The 19,449-nt window shown below is 41.4% G+C and overlaps 1 protein-coding gene across 1 annotated transcript in view; it reads right to left on the bottom strand.

The window, feature by feature from the left end:
• PRKG2 (protein kinase cGMP-dependent 2) overlaps positions 1–19,449 on the bottom strand; it is a 115,728-nt gene that overhangs the window by 57,116 nt on the left and 39,163 nt on the right. The gene's annotated exons all lie outside the window — the stretch shown is intronic.

Below are 19,449 nucleotides of genomic sequence, written 5' to 3'. Positions count from 1 at the left end.
AATGAGGATTTTGATTGTAAGGTAATGTCATATAACATACTTATGACAGGGTATACGTAAATAAAACAAATGAAGGTGAAACATTAACAAATCAACCACAGGTCAGGGCATCACAAATCTCTCGGCAATACAACAGTTACAAACAGTAACAGGCAATAGAATACACTAAGCAATATGACACAATAGGCATAACGAAAACATGGTGGGATGAGACACATGACATGGGCAGTTAACTTAAATGGTTACACACTATTTACGAAGGATAGAAAAAAATAGAAAAAGTGGAGGGGTATGTCAGTCATAAGTTAGAGCCAAATATTAAGCAAGTAGAATGTGACAAGGAAAATGTGCAATCTTTATGGGTAGAAATTTGCCAGTTATTGGTTGTGGTATGTTATAAAGCTCCTATAGTTAATATTGATGAGGAAGAACAGCTGTTCCAGCAAATTGTGAAAGCTACACATATGGGTAACAATGTAGTTTTTTTGAGATTTTAAATACCCAGACATAAATTTGGATAGAGGAACTAGAAGTTAATCTAGGACAGGGGTTCCTAACTTTTCTAGTCTCACGCTTCCCCTGACAATTAACTTAAAATTAACAACTCCCCTCCTTTCTAAAAGCAATTCATAATGGATAAATTACATAATTGATATGGACATTTTTGTTCCTATAATATATCATAGATTTTTGCGCATATAAGTTTTTATTCTCTTAATATATTATTAAATATTGTACATAAAAAACATTGTCGTTTTTTCAATTCCATCATGACCAAGGTAGCATTCAAACCCATATTTAACATTATCGTTACCGTACTTCCTTTTTTTTTTGTTGTTGACATTTTCTCTAAAACGCTCTTGGAAAAATCCATTGTTGCAGTCATTCAGACTGTGCATTGCATTCTAACAATAACGGTCGCCGTGTGCGGAGTTATTGTGTTATTGCTTTTCTACTGTCCTTGCGGTTGTTGTAAACAAGTGTTGTGTGAGTCATTTCCAGCCCGGGGGTTTGGTACAAGATTAAACTAAACGAACAGTTAGTCTTCATTTTATCAAACACGTTAACAGCAGTCTTCGTTTTACCTTTCGATAGTATGATTTTTCATTATCTGAATGCCTCTGACTTTTTTTTTTAATCCAGAGATGGCAAATCAAATATTTCTAAACTAAAAAAAAAGCAATTATAAAAATGCTGATGAGGAATGTCACACCTTCCCTCTAACACCTTTGCACCTCACAGGTTAAAAGCCCCTGAACTAGGGGAATCAGAATTGTTGACCTGTTAAATAACACATTTTAAATCGCAATTGGTAAAAGCACCAACTAGAAAGGATGCTTGTCTGGTTCTAGTTATAACAAACAATGTTGACCTTTTGATTTGGCTTGAAAAGTATTTGATGGGTTACTAAGTGATAATATTTAGGAATTCATTGGGAAGAACAATGTAATTTGCAAAAAAAAAGCATAATTTTATGAAACATAGATCATGCCAACTAACTTAAATACATTAGAAGTAAGTAGAAGTATAGATCAGTAGAGATGTCGCGAACATAAAATTTTCCGTTCGCGAATGGCGAACGCGAATTTCCGCAAATGTTCGCAAACGGGTGAACCGGGCGAACCGCCATAGACTTCAATAGGCTGTCGAATTTTAAAACCCACAGGGACTCTTTCTGGCCACAATAGTGATGGAAAAGTTATTTCAAGGGGACTAGCACCTGGACTGTGGCATGCCGGAGGGGGATCCATGTCAAAACTCCCATGGAAAATTACATAATCGATGCAGAGTCTGGTTTTAATCCATAAAGGGCATAAATCACCTAACATTCCTAAATTGTTTGGAATAACATGCTTTAAAACATCAGGTATGATGTTGTATCGATCAGGTAGTGTAAGGGTTACGCCCGCTTCACAGTGACAGACCAAACTCCCCGTTTAACGCACCGCAAACAACTGCAAACAGTCCATTTGCACAACCGCAAACTCCCCATTTGCACAAGGTTGGATACCAAGCTAGCCATGTCCCGTTCCGTGTCCTCACTGATGTCATTGAAGGTCTCTTCCTCCACCCAGCCACGTACAACACTAAGGGTCCCCGAAAGGTGACAACAAGCCCCCTGGGACGCCTGCTGTGTTTGGTCTTCCACCTCCTCAAAGCCACCTTCCTCCTCTGACTCCTCTTCTTCAGACTCCTCTCTCTGCGTTGCCTCTCTCTGCGTTATTATCAGGTGTGTTAAGTAGTACTATTCCTATCAGTTTAATCCCTGTTACATCCCCTATCAGGGGATGTGTATATGGCATAGATTTTAGGAACCGGGAGATGGAAAAAGATGCTTGGTCGGTCCTCCTACTTCAAATTTGGGGCACTGCGCATGTAATCTAGTGTGCCACCAGATAGGAGTGGTGTGTTAAGTAGTACTATTCTTATCAGTTTAATCCCTGTTACGTCCCCCTCATCAGGCCTTTTTTAGTCGAATGTATCGCCCACTGTCAGTCCCTTCAGGATCCATCCCTCATTCATCTTAATAAAGGTGAGGTAATCTAGACTTTTTTGACCTACGAGACTTCTCTTCTCAGTGACAATACCTCCTGCTGCACTGAAGGTCCTTTCTGACAGGACACTTGAAGCGGGGCAGGCCAGAAGTTCTATCGCAAATTGGGATAGCTCAGGCCACAGGTCAAGCCTGCACACCCAGTAGTCAAGGGGTTCATCGCTCCTACCTGTCGGTCGAGTCGTTCTCTGAGGGTGGACCCCGAAGGGCTGTGGCAATGCGTAGGACTTAAAAAGCTCTGCATGTCCTCCATCAACAACACGTCTCTAAAGCGTCCTGTCCTTGCCGGCGTGGTCGTGGGAAGAGGAGGAGGATTACTTTCACCTCTTCCCCTGTTAGATTCCATTGTGCTGTGACATCACCTTTATACGCTGTGTAAAGCATACTTTTTAATTTATTTTGGAACTGCTGCATCCTTTCCGACTTGCGGTAATTCGGTAACATTTCAGGCACTTTCTGCTTATACCGGGTCTAGTAGCGTGGACACCCAGAACAGGTCGTTCTCCTTCAGCCTTTTTATACGAGGGTCCCTCAACAGGCACGACAGCATGAAAGACCCCATTTGCACAAGGTTGGATGCCGAGCTACTCATGTCCCGTTCCTCGTCCTCAGTGATCTCACTGAAGGTATGTTCTTCCCCCCAGCCATGTATAACACCACGGGTACCAGATAGGTGACAACGAGCACCCTGGGATGCCTGTTTTGGTTGGTCTTCCTCCTCCTCCTCCTCAAAGCCACATTCCTCCTCTGACTCCTCTTCCTCACAATCCTCTTCCAGCGTTGCCGCAGGTCCAGCAAGCGATGCTGATAAGGCTGTTTCTGGTGGTGATGGTGACCACAACTCTTCCTCTTCACGCTCATCTACGGCCTGATCCAGCACTCTTCGCAGGGCACACTCCAGGAAGAAAACAAATGGTATGATGTCGCTGATGGTGCCTTCGGTGCGACTGACTAGGTTTGTCACCTCCTCAAAAGGACGCATGAGCCTACAGACATTGCGCATGAGCGTCCAGTAACGTTTTTCATGTTGGAGCAGGCGGTCGAACATTAGGAGTGTTGAATTCCAACAAGTCGGGCTGTCGCAAATCAAGCGCCTCACTGGCATGTTGTCTCTCCGCTGGATATCGGAAAAGTGCGCCATGGCCATGTAGGAACGCCTGAAATGGCCACACAGCTTCCTGGCCTGCTTCAGGACATCCTGTAAGCCTGGGTACTTATGCACAAAGCATTGTACGATCAGATTACACACATGTGCCATGCACGGAACGTGTCAACTTGCCCAAATTCAATGCCGCCAACAAATTTCTTCCGTTGTCACAGACCACTTTGCCGATCTCCAGTTGGTGCGGAGTCAGCCACTGATCCACCTGTGCGTTCAGGGTGGACAGGAGTGCTGGTCCGGTGTGACTCTCTGCTCTCAGGCAAGTCAACCCCAAGACGGCATGACACTGCCATATCCGGGATGTGGAATAGTACCTGGGGAGCTGGTGGGGTGCCGTTGATGTGGAGCAAGATGCAGCAGCAGAAGAGGACTCAGCCGAGGAGGTTATGGAAGAGGATGGAGTAGGTGGAGTAGACGAGGTGGCAGAAGGCCTGCCTGCAAGTCGTGGCGGTGTCACCAACTCCTCTGCAGAGCCACGCATTCCATGCTTGGCAGCCGTCAGCAGGTTTACCCAATGCGCAGTGTATGTGATATACCTGCGATGACCATGCTTTGCAGACCAGGTATCATTGGTCAGATGGACCCTTGCCCCAACACTGTGTGCCAGACATGCCATTACTTCCTTTTGCACAATCGAGTACAGGTTGGGGATTGCCTTTTGTGCAAAGAAATTTCGTCCGGGTACCTTCCACTTTAGCTTCCAATAGCTACAAATTTTTGGAACGCCTCAGACTCCACCAGCTTGTATGGTAAAAGCTGGCGGGCTAAGAGTTCAGACAAGCCAGCTGTCAGATGCCGGGAGAGGGGGTGACTTTGTGACATTGGCTTCTTGCGCTCAAACATGTCCTTTACCGACACCTGACTGTGGGCAGATGAGCAGGAACTGCAGCGGGTACAACATCATCATCACACCGTACGTCCATGTGTGTAATGCTGCCTGACTGAGACATATCCCTGTTATCTACATCCTCTGGCATTAATGGCTGCGCATCACTCATTACTTCCAACTGATGTGTAAATAACTCCTCTGACAGATCAAGTGAAGCGGCTGTGGTGCTAGTGTTGGTGGTGGCGGCAGGCGGGCGAGTGGTAACTTGAGAGGTGCCCGAAGCTAAGCTGGAGGAGGATGGTGCATCAAGGTTCCGAGCGGAAGCTGTAGAAGATTGGGTGTCCTGTGTTAGCCGGTCAACTATGTCCTCAGAACTTTTCGCGTTCAGGGTAAACACTGAACACTGGGCATTATTCTAGGGCCAAAGGGAATCACAGCACCACGACCACGACGGCCCCTACGGGGTGGCCTGCCTCTTCCTGTCATTTTTTTTTCGATTAGTGGTACTATGCGTGCAAGCTACTGTGACAACAGATATGAGTGGCACTGTGCACTGGCAGAAGTTGGCAGAGTAAACGCTGTAGGCCTGACACACACGCTTGCAGACAACTAACTGCTATTCAATCTATTACAGTCAAAACATTTTTTTTAAAATGTACACTACTGTTACACCAGATATGAGTTGCACTGGTGTGACACTGTGCCCTGGCAGGTCCGGAAACACACACGTGTGAAGGAAACTGACTGCTATTATTTCACAGACAAATTTCTAGTTGTTTTTTTTTTTAATGTACACTACTATTACACCAGATATGAGTTGCACTGGTGTGACACTGTGCCCTGGCAGGCCCTGAAATGCACACGTGTGAAGGAAACTGACTGCTATTAATTCACAGTCAAATTTCATTTTTTTTTTTTTTTAATGTACACTACTGTTACACCAGATATGAGTTGCACTGGTGTGACACTGTGCCCTGGCAGGCCCGGAAACGCACACGTGTGAAGGAAACTGACTGCTATTGTATTACAGTCTAAAAAGTTTTTTTTAAATGCAAGCTATTGTGACACCAGATATGAGTGGTGGCACTGGGCAAGTGGGCACAGTATACGCTGTGAGCCTGACACACACGCTGGCAGGCAGGCAACTGCAATTAGATTACACAGGGAAAAAAAAAGCAGACTGATGTTCTAGCCCTAAAAAGGGCTTTTTGGGGTGCTGTCCTTACAGCAGAGATCAGATGAGTCCTTCAGGACTGTAGTGGACACTGAATACACTAGCCTAGCTATCGATTTCCCTATTAAATCAGCAGCAGCTACACTGTCCCTCCTCTCACTAAGAATGCAGCTTCCGGATGAATCTAAAATGGATGCTGTCCAGGAGGTGGGAGGGTCTGGGAGGGAGGGTCTGCTGCTTATTGGCTGGAATGTGTCTGCCGACTGTGAGGTACAGGGTCAAAGTTTACTCAATGATGATGAATAGGGGGCGGACCGAACATCGCATATGTTCGCCCGCCGTGGCGAACTATTTGGAACATCTCTATAGATCAGTGTATTGCATTTGAGTTTGCCATTGTGTTCAATACACTTCCACATAAAAGGTCAGTTTTAAAACTAAAAGAAATTGGTCTAGATTAAAATTAGGTAAAGTAATACAATGTGATATTACTTTGCTGCAGAGGGATTTAAATAGATTGGGGACTGGGCACTAAAATGACTGATGGAATTTAGAAATGTAGATAAATGCTAAAAGTTATTCATTTTGGGGTAAAGAATGCATAAGCAATTGGTAGTGAATTAGGGATAACAACATATGAGAAGAATTTTGGAATTGTTATAGACAACAAACTATGCAACAATGTACAATGTCAATCAGCAGTTGCTAATGCCAGTAAGGCATTGTTATGCATGAAAAGGGACATTAATTATTGGGATAAAAATAGAATCCCCCTCTTTATAAATCAATAGTAAGACCACACCTTGAATATTTTGTACAAATTTGGGCACCTGTTCTAAAGAATTATATTATGGCACTAGAAAAGTACAGAGATAGGCTACAATATTAAAAAGATGTATGGAAGATTTTTGTTTTGAAGAAAATCTAAGAAATTCAAATCTGTTTACCGTATATACTCGAGTATAAGCCGACCCGAATATAAGCCGAGGCCCCTAATTTTACCCCAAAAAACTGGGAAAACTTATTGACTCGAGTATAAGACTAGGGTGGGAAATGCAGCAGCTACTGGTAAATTTCTAAATAAAATTAGATCCTAAAAAAATTATATTAATTGAATATTTATTTACAGTGTGTGTATATAATGAATGCAGTGTGCGCGTATGAATGCAGTGTGCGGATGAGTGAAGTGTGCGGATGAGTGCAGTGCGCGGATGAGTGCAGTGTGTGTGTATGAGTGCAGTGTGTGTATGAGTGCAGTGTGTGTGTGAGTGCAGTGTGTGTGTGTGTGTGTGTGTGCAGTGTGTGTGTGAGTGCAGTGTGTATGAGTGCAGTGTGTGTGTGTATGAGTGCAGTGTGTGTGTATGAGTGCAGTGTGTGTGTATGAGTGCAGTGTGAGTGCAGTGTGTGTGTGTGAGTGCAGTGTGTGTGTGTGAGTGCAGTGTGTGTGTGAGTGCAGTGTGTGTGTGTGAGTGCAGTGTGTGTGTGTGAGTGCAGTGTGTGTGTGAGTGCAGTGTGTGTGTGAGTGCAGTGTGTGTATATGAATGAAGTGTGAGTGTGTGATGCAGTGTGTGATGCAGTGTGTGTTTGTGTATGTGTTGGTGGGGGTGGGCATTTGATATATTAATTATTATTTTTTTTTTATTTTTTTTATATTATTATTTTTTTATTATTATTATTTATTTAATTATTATTATTATTTTTTTTTATTATCTTTTTTTTTTTTCGTCCCCCCTCCCTGCTTGCTAGCTGGCCAGGGAGGGGGGCTCCTTCCCTGGTGGTCCAGTGGCATTGGTAGTTCAGTGGGGGGGGAGAGGGGTGCTGGCAGAGCTGTACTTACCTTTCCTGCAGCTCCTGTCAGCTCCCTCCTCCTCCGCGCGGTCTGTGCAGCTCCCTCTGTCAGCTCCCAGTGTAAGTCTCGCGAGAGCCGCGGCTCTCGCGAGACTTACACTGGGAGCTGACCGAGGTGCTGAATGGACGGCGCGGAGGAGGAGAGAGCTGACAGGAGCTGCAGGAAAGGTAAGTACAGCTCTGTACAGCTCTGCCAGCATGGTCATCATGCTGGGGATCTCCCTATCTGTGTGGTCCCCTTGTTCCACACATCATGTTTAGGCTTGATTAGAACATTGTGCTTGTCCCATTCTAAATATGATACAAATGAGGCTTGAGTATTAATCTGTGGGTAGGTATTAATGTCTCTTTGGGTATGATATTGGAACACAAGGCTGGTTCAAAGGACTCCTTATCTAAGATGTAATCAATAAATATGGTAAATGAGAGGGTTAGTTTATACTGAAGCCAGACTTTCAGGCCACTTATGTGTGACTTCTCACGCCATACAGAATAGCTCTGTTGGGATCCCAACTTCAAATAGGAATTTAGATTGTAAACCTTTTGCCCTCCCATACAATCTAATTAACCTCTTTTGAAATTGACAATATCACCTCTACCAAGCAGCCAGTACACAAATGACATTAAATGGCAATATTCTATAGTGCAACAATTAATTATGTACCCTTGCCGTGACACCTCCCCCAGATCCCAGCTTTTCGGTGATGTTACTGTCGTGGGGTTCTAAAATATTAAAATGTGTTTGTGGGGTGTTTTAAAATTGTATGTTTTTTTTTTTTTTACCTGGGAGATAGTTGAGTTTGTACAGTTCCTGACTCAATTATCTCCCAGGCACAGGGGAGGAGTTTGTGTGTAATTGTATGGAGACCCCCCGCTGGGGATCTGTGTATGACTTGGCTGTACCATGTCGCATTAAAGTCAATTTGAGTTGTACTCCCAGAGCTGTGTGTTGTTCGGTTACCGGGGAAAAATTAATGTCTGCTTATTTTAATGGTTTCAGAGTAGCTGAGGGAAGGAATTAGCTGAGGTAACCGTGTGGGTGACCCATGGTCCATTACATAGACCCGGTCTTATTTTTGGGGAAAGACGCTATAGGACACGCATTCACTTATTTAAACTGGAAGAAAGGACATTGAGTCTGAGGCAAAGAAAAGGGTTCTTTACAGTCAGGACTACAAGGATGTTGAATTCTCAGCTTGGAGGGATTGTCAGAGTCTGTAAAGATGTTTAACCCCTTAAGGACCAAACTTCTGAAATAAAAGGGAATCATGACATGTCACACATGTCATGTGTCCTTAAGGGGTTAAACAACAACTGGATGAGTTATTGCAAAAACATAATATTCAGGAAAGTAATTTTTAATAAGTGGGGTAACAGTTTCTTGATCCAAGGAAATATCCGACTGCCATTCTGGGGTCAAAAAGGAACCTTTTCCTAGTTTACTGTATGATTGGAAGTGCTTCAAACTGGGCGTTTTGTCATCTTTGGATCAATAGCAAAAACAGACCTGAGAAAGGCTGTACTTGGTGGATGCAAGTCTTTGTTCAGCCTATATAACTATTTAACTATGTAATTTGTCACAATAAGTGTAACTATATTAATTTATTTTTAGTGTTACCAATCATATTTAATGCTGAAAGAGTTTGAAAACAGTAACATTTTAAGAGTTTTAACACTAAAAATTGCCAGAACATGACTAACAATTTTATTCAAGTTTTTCAATGAAGAGCATAAGGGTGATTTATAACAATCATCATGCACAGCCCCATCAGGTTATGAACATCAATAATGTTTTTGAGAGCTGAATCGGGATTTTTAATTTAAATCAAACTCATGTCATTTCTCTACCATTCCACCTTAAGAAAAGATATTGCCTTGTTGAGTGCACAAGTTAATGAGTCTATTAATGTTTTTAGTAGAATCATTACATTTTTCTTGTTGCCTTACCTTCCAGAGAACATTCTTCTTCTACTTTTTTACACATATATAGGATAAAGCCAAATGTTCAAAGATGATACTTCCCTTAGTATATTTAAGTATACTATCACGTTGGATGTTGTGTTCTAAAATTCTAAAATCAAATGGAAGAAGTGTATATTTCCTTAGGTAATCCATGTTGACTGTCCTTCAGATAGCAATCAGACAGTAAATTGCTTAAAAATATATATCCTCTTACTAAGACACCAGAGAGTTACTGTTGATGACCACTGTAGCCCAGTAATTTAAATGTTTAGCAGCTCCTTTAAGGGTACTTTGTGGATACAAAATGCTTATAATTTACCAAAACAGCTCTTTTAAAAGAAAATCTTGCCAATACTCTTATATTTTTCTATTCTTTAGTTGGAGACCCTAGCTTGCAACTTCCAGGACTTAAATGTCCTGGTGCCAGATACCACAAGACATGTTCAGAGGTCTTATGGAGTCCATGTCTTGATGCATCAGAGCAGTTTTGGCAGCACGAGGGAGACCTACACAATATTAGCAAGATAGTTTGAATACTGTGGCTGATCTTGTAAGCAAATTCTAAATGTGAAGCTAAGGAAGCAAACATGTTAAGTGGACAAATACACTTATGGCGGTATACCCATGAGTAGCTCGGTTGTCACCATCTAGGTCTCCCTTTCCCTTCTGTTCATAGCCCCAGAATGATTAAAGCTCCTTGTCACTGTGTTATAGCTGTCTCACCCAAACACTAGTCAACACTTAGTGAAGCGTGCAGAAGAACTGCTTTTATTGTCACACAGTTACACATTTTTACCTAAGGGTCTCAACAGGAGATACCCTGGGAGAACAATAGATTGGAGACATACCAGCACCTTGGGGCCTGTTCCTGAACTGATAATTTAATTAGCGGCTGGATACCTAGGACCAGGTTAATAAAAACAGTTAAAACATATGGTTCCCATGCCCACATCCCCACATCAGTGCCATCCCAGAGAATATTTCTTCTGAACGCCCATTTTGTCCAATAAGTGCTCGTATCAGAGGTGCCTAGACCAAACTGTATGGAAGGTAAAGTTTTCAGCGAGCCGCGACCATCCTCCGATCTGACCCTGAGATCCAGAGTGCTAGGTAGAGTTACCCAGTCACCTTAAATGATGGTGCTTTCGGTCAGTACATGTAGCTCCCTCAAGTCATTGGTATCAATAGATGCCTTACCACCTTCTCTGTCACCCCTCCAAAAAGAGCCCTGATTGATGGTTCTTGGACCGAGAGCGCCCTCATCAAAGTTTCACCGGAACACGGCAGCTCCGGATCAGGTGCATCATGCCTTAGTTGCTCTCTGAAGGGGTGCTGGGAGGCATGGGCTGGAGGTTGAACATTTTAGTGATATTGTTCTTTTTAGAGGAAGGTCACGTTTGTGAGACATGTACCAATCCTACAGTCAAGACGGTCTGTTACAACACTTTTTTGAGATTTCTTTTATCTGTGATTCCTTTATCTTAACTCTCAGATAACCATAACGAATTGAAGGAAAAGTTTTACACAAAGCCCTTCATCTGTGCCTTCAATATTTATTCATTTTTCCCCACCTCAAAAGGACTTAAGTTTCCTGAATTAAGATCCCAAAAATTTTACCACATAACGTTTAGCACTTACTTGGTAAATAGGCAATTGTGGGGAATTAGTTGGCGCTGAAACCACAATCATTATTCATAGGTATATGTGTAGGTGTTGAAATCTAGCACAGGGCTAATAATTCCTGTACGCTAGCTAGTCTGTTTACTGTACAGCTGTTGTTTAGATCTGACCTTTTACATATAAACATTGCCCTCAAAAAATATATTTAGATTTAACTTGCAATCTTTTCCTCTCCTGCAGCTGCAATCTTTTCCTCTCCTGCAGCTGTGCAGTAAGTACAATATGCACTTTAATAAAATATATATATATATATTGAATAAAACAATAATAGATGTGGTCAGCATATCTCCTGGCATCTTCTGATATAAATACAGAATAGAGGTAGAGGGATGTTATTCTTTTGTAAATATAGTAATGACTTCTGCAGACATTTTGTTTTGAAGCAGGCAAATAGGTGATATTTCTAAAAGCAATAATGGAAGAAGATTCACTAAAGCCCTAACCTGATGGAGATTGACAGCAAATGTTGATGTTTACTCAAGTATCGATAAGGAACAAAGATAAATAATTTTCCTCTTTCTCGGACTGTTAGGTTCTGTCACCTCCTGGTTACATTACGTCTCCATGGCCTATTGCACATAGGCTTACCCAGCTTCACTCCTTAGCTCTGATTAACCTCCTTGTTATATGTGTTATGTATCTGTGTTGCAGTTTGTGTATCCGTCTGTGTATATGTGTATCGGTGTCAGTATGTCTGTGTATGTCAGTGTGTATGTGTGTCAGTATGTCTGTATTTCTGTGTGTGTCAGTGTGTATTTGTATCTATGGCAGTATATGTGTGTATGTGTGTGGCAGCTAATATGTATCTATATCAGTGTGTGTGTACTTGTGTTTATGAGTGTGTACGTGTATATGTGTCAGTATGTTTGTGTATGTATATTGATGTGTATGTGAATCAATGTCAGTGTGTGTGTGTGTGTGTGTGTGTGACTGTGTATTTGTATATGTCCATATATCCAAGCATTCAAACACTAAAAACGACACACAAATGCACACCAAAATTCGAATTCCAGCACTACTTACAAACACACCACCACATTCGAATGGAAACAGTCATTCAAATACACTCCTGCATTCACAGACACATACTCCATATAAAAACATACTTACATTCAAACGCACAAACACTGCTCGCAAATACAAGTCTGTAAGGATGGGCAATGGTAAATCCCCAGCCAACACAGCACAACAGATGAGGATCTGCTTTTTGGATCACCTAGAGGAAGGGGAAAATCATTTTTGCACCAGGGACCACTTTACCAGAGATGATACTGGGTGGGTACACAGGGTGTATAGTGCCTAGGCGCTCTGTAGAAAGAGGCACATCGGCATGAAGTGCTTCACTAGACCTGCCCCTTATGTTAGGCTCCTCCTCCGCCCACTGTGTTAGGGCCCGCCTATTGAATTTGGCATCTGGGATCACCAGGGATCAGGATTACATCTTCCCTGGCCCAAGATAAGACGCCCCAATTCCTCCCAATTTCAACTATTGTACCCCACTACAGCCCTTAACCCCCACTACAGACCCTTACTCCCTACTACAGTCCAACGGCAGCCCTTATAATCAAACAGCAACCCATCATTTGCAGCCCTTATCACCTACTACAACTCCTAACTCCCCATTTACACCCCACACCCCCACTACAGCCCACACACTCCCTATCTCCTCCCTACTACAGCCCCTTCCCCCAATTGTACTAATCCCTCCACTTCAGCCTCTAGCTCCCTAATATAGCCTCTAACCACACAATTGCAGCCCCTATGCCCTACTACAGCCCCTAACTCTATACCACCTACTACAGCCCTCTTAGCCAAACAGCAACCTATATTTGGCCACTGCAGCTTCTATCCATGTTTTAATTGCAGCGTTAAATACACTTCTACTGGCTCTCTTCTGACAGGCACTATTGGAACTTCTCCCTCAGTGATCATGTTTGATTTGGTGATGTGATGTGCGATATCCATGTTGAATGTCATCAAATGCTGCACATAAGAAAATTTGATGTTTCCCTATGAGAAGCAATTGGACAGGTGCCATGCACACACAGCTCGTCCACAATGTTTGTCTTCGAGAGGCATTCGATTGGACGAGAAGGCAATGAAGTGAAGCCTACTGGATGACATCAAGAAAGGAGCGGGTGGCAACAGAAGACAACTCTGGAAAAAAGCTAAGTAAAAAAAAAAATTTAACACTTTTTTTATTGCCGTTGGGGCGGGGACTAGAACACTGTATCGTTAGGAATACATGTTTTCATTCCTAACATTCCTAATTTTTTAAAGAATAAAGAGAATACTCGACTGCTGCTGCAGTCCATAAAGCCATTCCACACTTGGAGCCTAGAACAGAGCTTGACAAGCTATATTTTCAGCAACAAAAATACATTATTAAATGGACACTATAATCACAAGACCCACTACAGCTTAAAGTAGTGGTTCTAATGTTTATATTCTGTCCCTGTGGGTTTTTCAATGTAAACACTGCCTTTTCAGAGAAAATACAATGTTTACATTGATGCCTAGTAACACATCTAGTAACAGTCACTCAGATGGCCAATAGTGCAGTGCTGCACAGTGTCTCCAAGCCCTGCATGGAGGCACTGAACGATTCCAATAGAGATGCATTAATTCAATGCATCTCTAGGAGGAGATGCTAATTGGTGCAGCCCTGCCTTTTGCTGTGCGTTTGCAGTAGCTTACCAAAGATTTCTTATATAGAAGCATTGGCTTGGCTGAGAACATCAAGATCTCATGGTGTGGGAAAAAATGTGAGTAAAAACACCTTTCCTATGCAATTGGAGGTTACCTATACATATACACTCACTGACCGGCAGAAACACAGAGACCGACACACAGACAGACACACCCACACAGAGACAGGCACAGACACAGAAACAGGTACACACTCTTACAGTCACACACACACATACTCACTGACAGACACACACTCACTGACAGACACACACTGACAGATACACACACACTCACTGACAGACACACATAAACTCAGACAGACACACACAATCACTGACAGATAGACACACTTTGATACTGACAGACATTCACACACATTCTTTCACACTCTCACAAATTATTATTATTTGTTATTAATTTAAATCCACCAGCCTCCCTACTTTTGGGAGAGTTGGAGCGGATCCTAACTCTGGATCTTCTTGCTCTGCTCCCTCACACGCTGTTTAGTGATGCCAGGGCTAGAGTGATGTCAAATTCCTTGTATCACTGCAGGGCGCACAATGCAAGGAGCAGTGCTAGAAGAGCACAGCTCCCTTGCCGCCCTCCTGCATTCTCCCGATGCCGGATGCCGAATGATTCTGCATCCGCTGAATGGACTTGCAAACACCCAGGCACCAGGGCAAAATTCCTAGTTACCATTTGGGTGGCAGTAATTGGTTGAGAGTGTCAGCACACCGCTTTTAGTGCCCATTGCTGGTATAAATTAGTATTGATGGAAAAGTGTAATCCATAGCCATTCCTCCAGTAGGAGCTGGGCTGTGAGTGGCCAAGGTCCCTCGTTCATGTTAAACTGTCCAAAAATGGAGGGCAGCGTCAGGGGACTCCAGGCACTAAAGCCAAATCAGTGAAATGATGGTTCTAGTGCTGAGAGTGTTCTGTTTAGAATTATTGTAGCTGTGTACCGTTACCTAGCTACTAACATCATATTAGTCGTATATATATATTGAGTATCTCTTGACCATATTGACACAGCTTGATTTGCTGCAATTGGGCCATTTAAGATACCATCGTATAATTCCATTGTGCAACTTAACTATTATCACAGTACAGCGATTAGTTGTTGGGGATTTATTTATTTCTTCCCCCCCCCCCCTCCTTTTGTGGGGTTCTTTGCCCCTTACGATTTAGGTCGTCTTTTGTTATTGCCCTCTTCACTCCCCTCCCGTCTGTATGTACTCCTCACTTTGGAGTTGTTGTAAGTCACGATTTGTGCCCCAGTTATTTTTCTACTGGGACTTCTAAGTGACCAAGTGTCTTTTTCTGTGTGATTTATTTAGTAAATTAATAAAGTATATCACTGATCCCTTTGAGTATTATATAGGGACAGATCATTCTTTCCTTTGTTTTCTTGTTCCTTTAATACTAAGCTTGATGAGTGACTCTGCTCTATGCAGGGGATCCAGTAGATATTGTAGTTTTTCCTTTTAAATTGGACATGTAGAAATTATTATAGGCTACACTGTAGCAAAATGTATATCTTTATCCTTTTTAAGTACGTTTATATCTTTTTGCCTAAAATAAAAATGTAAATAAAAAATATAATTCTAAGTTAAGATCATTTGTTAAAATTAAGTATAATTTGTTTAAAAATATTTTTTTAAGTGACAGTTTTGAAATATTGTGGGCATGCATAAATCATAGTATATCAGACAATGTTTGTGACACCTCAGGGATCAATGACAAAGTGCAATAGTGCACAAATCTCTAAGCAACTCCTACTGTGGAATAACAGAATCTCTTACTCATTTGGACTTGTTTTGTGGCCTAGATATTTTACATACTATAAGCCGTGGCATAAGTCATACTGCTTGCCAATTAAATCTACAAGCCTGGAAGCAGAAAAATCAATTAAAACATTATTATTAATCCTTTTAACCCATCCAGCAAAAGGTAGTGCAGTACTAATTGCTTTGTGATTTGTGCAGACTGCTAGAAAATCCCCAGTTGAATAACCGCAGTGACTAATTGGAATATAAGTCATTCAACATTCCATCTGGAGATCACCAAAAGGCAGAGTTTATTTTTATATAAGCAAAAACCTTTTTAACACATTTAAACCTAGCAAGATTTAATCTGACTAAATAAAACCATTTAACAATACAGGCTTTTGGTTTCAATATTTATGGTGAATTATGTATTGTCTTTTGTTAATTTGAAGAAAAGAGACGCAAAAAAAACAATAGAAAACTGATCTTATAAATAGGTAAGACTGTACAGATAAACCCCAGATGGATCAATTAGTTCCGGTGAGGATTAAAAGGAATTTAATTCAGGTGAACCTGATGGAAACCAATTTTTGCACAAGCCTAGTCCATAGCAAAACAGATATATATAGATATATAGACTATAGTGTTAGGATAACACTTATCTTAACACTTATCTGATTCAAGCGCCGAGGTCTCTTGGCGCTGGCTACGTCTCCACCTCCTTTGACATCAGAGCGAGGGTGAATTTAATGTGCGTGCGCGGTGAGTGCGGCACACATTAGGCATTCTTCATAGGAAAGCACCGAAGCAATGCTTTACTATTGGGATTTGCAAGATGCAGGAAGTCCTCATGCAAAGAAAATTTCTCAGAGAATTGCCCCTGGCCCAATGGCATACAGACTAGGTATGCTGAATGTTCTTCAGGCCCAAACTGAGTTATTACCCATGAGACTGCATTATCAAAGCTTAGCCTGGCTATCAGACTATACAGTATATGATGTCTCCGGAGGTGTTTGCAAATGACTGTAGGGTGAGATTAGAGTTTAAAATCACCACACAAACTGGTCATCACTGGTGAAAATCACAATGTATGAATTAAACTGTAGTCATATAGTAAAGTATTGAAATTAGTACATTATTAACCCATGATTAATACTTATATTTTTAAGTATCCCTGCACATTAACATATATGAGATAGAGAAAAGAGGAACTTACTGATAATCTCTCTCCTCTATATATCTGTCAGTCTACCTGGGAGCAATGCACGTAGCCAGAGGGTGGACCTTAACGTTCTAAGCCTCACTATTCTGTAAGCATTCAGCAGACCAATCCCTTTAGTTTATCCTTCTCCTGAAAGCGGTAGAAATAATCTATGTAGTCACTCTTACACTATTCTGCTGCTTTAAAAGAGCACAGGGGATCCTTAAATGCATTGAGAAACATAGAAACATAGAAACATAGAAACATAGAATGTGACGGCAGATAAGAACCATTCGCCCCATCTAGTCTGCCCAGTTTTCTAAATACTTTCATTAGTCCCTGGCATTATCTTATAGTTAGGATAGCCTTATGCCTATCCCACGCATGCTTAAACTCCTTTACTGTGTTAACCTCTACCACTTCAGCTGGAAGGCTATTCCATGCATCCACTACCCTCTCAGTAAAGTAATACTTCCTGATATTATTTTTAAACCTTTGTCCTTCTAATTTTAGACTATGTCCTCTGGTTGTGGTAGTTTTTCTTCTTTTAAATATAGTCTCCTCTTTTACTGTGTTGATTCCCTTTATGTATTTAAATGTTTCTATCATATCCCCCCTGTCTCGTCTTTCCACCAAGCTATACATGTTAAGATCCTTTAACCTTTCCTGGTAAGTTTTATCCTGCAATCCATGAACCAGTTTAGTAGCCCTTCTTTGAACTCTCTCTAAGGTATCAATATCCTTCTGAAGATATGGTCTCCAGTACTGTGTACAGTACTCCAAGTGAGGTCTCACCAGTGTTCTGTACAATGGCATGAGCACTTCCCTCTTTCTACTGCTAATACCTCTCCCTATACAACCAAGCATTCTGCTAGCATTTCCTGCTGCTCTATTACATTGTCTGCCTACCTTTAAGTCCTCAGAAATAATCACCCCTAAATCCCTTTCCTCAGATGTTGAGGTTAGGACTCTATCAAATATTCTGTACTCTGCCCTTGGGTTTTTACATCCAAGATGCATTATCTTGCACTTATCCACATTAAATGTCAGTTGCCACAACTCTGACCATTTTTCTAGTTTACCTAAATCATTTGCCATTTGGCTTATCCCTCCTGGAACATCAACCCTGTTACATATCTTAGTATCATCCGCAATTCTGCAATTCTGCAATATCACTAATAAAAATATTAAAGAGAATGGGTCCAAGTACAGATCCCTGAGGTACCCCACTGGTGACAAGCCCAAGCTTCGAATATACTCCATTGACTACAACCCTCTGTTGCCTGTCACTCAGCCACTGCCTTACCCATTCAACAATATTGGAATCCAAACGCAAAGATTGCAGTTTATTGATAAGCCTTCTATGTGCAACAGTGTCAAAAGCCTTACTGAAATCTAGGTAAGCAATGTCTACTGCACCACCCTGATCTATAATTTTAGTTACCCAATCAAAAAAATCAATAAGATTAGTTTGGCATGATCTCCCTGAAGTAAACCCATGTTGTCTCTGATCTTGAAATCCATGTGTTTTTAGATGTTCAACAATCCTATCCTTTAACATGGTTTCCATCACTTTCCCCACTACTGAAGTAAGGCTTACTGGCCTATAGTTGCCCGACTCCTCCCTATTACCTTTCTTGTGAATGGGCACAACATTCGCTAACTTCCAATCTTCTGGGACTACTCCTGTTAACAATGATTGGTTAAATAAATCTGTTAATGGTTTTGCTAGTACACCACTAAGCTCTTTTAATAGCTTTGGGTGTATTCCATTAGGTCCCATTGACTTATTTGTCTTTACTTTTGACAGTTGAAATAGAACCTCTTCCTCTGTAAACTCACGTGTAATAAATGACTCATTTATCCTTTTTTTTTAACAGAGGTCCCTTTCCTTCATTTTCAGCTGTAAATGCCGAACAAAAATATTAATTGAGGCAGTCAGCTAGACCTTTATCCTCATCTACATACCTTCCTTCTTTTGTTTTTAATCTAACTAATCCTCTCATTTATGTATCTAAAAAAAGTTTTGTCCCCCTTTTTTACTGACTGTGCTATTTTCTCTTCTGTGTGTGATTTGGAAGCTCTTATAACTTGCTTAGCCTCTTTCTGCCTAATCTTATAGGTCATTCTGTCTTCCTCACTCTGGGTTTTTTTATAATTACTAAATGCTAACTTTTTGTTTTTTACTATTTTGGCCACATCTGCGGAGTACCACAGTGGTTTCTTGAATTTTTTGCTTTTACTGACAAGCCTAATGCAATTTTCTGTTGCCTTCAGTAGTGCAGCTTTTAAATAATCCCATTTATTTTGGACTCCATTTAAGTTGCTCCAGTCTGATAATGACTCCTTTACACATATTCTAATTTTAGAAAAGTCTGTTTTTCTAAAGTCTAAAACTTTTGTTCTTGTGTGGTGTGACTCAGTCACTGTTCTTATATTAAACCACACTGACTGATGATCACTGGATCCTAAACTTTCACCTACAGTAATATCTGATACCAAATCTCCATTTGTTAACACTAAATCTAGTATGGCCTCTTTACGAGTTGGCTCCTCAACGACTTGTTTTAGAGACAATCCCA

Source organism: Pelobates fuscus, chromosome 6, assembly GCF_036172605.1.
Source record: "Pelobates fuscus isolate aPelFus1 chromosome 6, aPelFus1.pri, whole genome shotgun sequence".
Taxonomy (NCBI): Eukaryota; Metazoa; Chordata; class Amphibia; order Anura; family Pelobatidae; genus Pelobates; species Pelobates fuscus.
The sequence above is the reverse complement of the archived record's forward strand: the minus strand, read 5'-3'. Positions and strand labels throughout refer to the sequence as shown.